The sequence below is a fragment of the Tenrec ecaudatus genome, chromosome 9, assembly GCF_050624435.1.
Source record: "Tenrec ecaudatus isolate mTenEca1 chromosome 9, mTenEca1.hap1, whole genome shotgun sequence".
NCBI lineage: Eukaryota > Metazoa > Chordata > Mammalia > Afrosoricida > Tenrecidae > Tenrec > Tenrec ecaudatus.
This window is the reverse complement of record NC_134538.1, coordinates 14,899,815-14,901,745: the sequence shown is the minus strand read 5'-3', so window position 1 is coordinate 14,901,745 and position 1,931 is coordinate 14,899,815.

The following is a 1,931-nucleotide window of genomic DNA, read 5'->3' as shown; positions in this document are numbered from 1 at the left end:
GGGGTCATGGAGTGAAGACCCAATGCCCATCTGCAGACAATTGGACATCCCCTCACAAAGGTATCACAGGGAAATGTTGAGGCAGTCAGGGTGCAGTACAGCAGTGAAACACACAACTTTCTTCTAGTCCTTTGGTGCTTCCTTCCCCCCACTATCATGACCTCAATTCTGCCTTACAATTTGGATTAGACCAGAATATACACACTGCTACAGAAAAGAGCCCGAAATACAGGGAATCCAGGATAGATAAACCCCAGAGGCCAACAAGGAGATTAGAGATACCAGGAGGATTAGGGGAGGGTGGCAGGGAGAAAAGGGGAATTGGTCACAGGGATCGACATATAACCCCCTTCCAGGAAGACGAATAATGGAAAAGTGGGTGAGGGGCGATGGAGGACGATGTAAAATATGAGACTAATAATAATCTATAACTGATCAAGGGTTCATGAGGGAGGGCAGGGAGTGGAGGGAGCAGGAAGAAATGGGAGCTGATATCAAGGGCTCAAGTGGGAAGAGAATGCTTTGAAAATGATGATGGCAGCATATGTGCAAACGTATTTGACACACTGGATGAATGTATGGATTGTGACAAGAGATGTAAGAGCCCCCAATAAAAGTAAGAAAAAATATGAGCAAACCAAATACTACACAGCAATCAAGTGAGGTTTATCCCAATGATGTAGGATTGTTCAACATTTTAAGAATAATCACCATGTTAACAGAGCAAAAGAAATACACTATCGTCTCAGTCGATGCAGAATAAGCATTTGACAAACGTCTACTCATTTATGTTAAAATATTCAACAAGATAAGACAGAAGGAGATTTCCTCAATGTAGCAAAACATAGGTTTTTTTTAAAATAAAAAGTTAGTATAATGATCAAAGAAGAAAATTTTAAAGTGTCTTAATCAGTTCAAAACCAAGAAAAGAATGCCTGTTCTCAACACCTCTATTTAGTATCTTTCTAGAAGTTCTAGCCTTAATTATAGGGGAAATGAAATTGGGCTAGAGAAAATAAATAAACAAGGTATTCAAAATAGAAAAGAAGCTATATGACTACTTCCCCACTTTTTCTCAAAACCATTTTATTAGGAGCAAATACACATAACATATCATTCCATGGTTTAATCACATCGAGCAGTATTTTACAATTGCTACCACAAGCAGGTTCAGATTTTCTTCCATCCTGAACTCCTTGATATCAGCTCCCTTTTCCACCCCTAATGCACTCCCTAGGAACTTTTATTCTTTTGTTGTCTCTTTGGGTTCAACCATTCTGGATTTCATATACTGAAAAACATCTAACAGAAATTTAAGAGAGCTACCCATAATGACCAAATACATCATAGATAAGCCCCAATATTGAAAACTAAACAAAACACATGTGGTAGTTACATAATTTCATCTCAACTTGAAGATTCATAGGGGTAGAATTCATCCTATTAATGAGAGCACAGCCTGATCGTGCCTCCTTGTGGGCGTGGCCTGCTCATAAGGAGGGTCCTGGGAACCTCTCCCTCTTTCTGCCTTCCCCTTCCTGCTGGCTGACACCCTAGTTGATGCAGAGCTGTGTGGTGCGTGCACATCACTGGGTCCACAGAACTCTGCATCCCGCCATCTTTGATATTCCTGCATTCTTCTCAGTGCACGTGAATGGGTGAATCTGAAGAGGGACTTATGAACTATTATTGGCATAGTGGACTTCAGTTGGACAAGGAAGGGACGTTTTCTTGATATATAATGACTTCTTAATATAAAGCTCTCATATATATGAGTGTCTCTAGATTTGTTTCTCTCGTCATCCTTGCCTAATACAACACAGAACCAGATCAGGCTAACCGTTTCTACCAAGGTTTTAACCATTCAGTCAGGTTAATCACTTTGATCTCCTGCAGTCGGCTCTCCAATACTTTCTGTTTGGTAATCAATT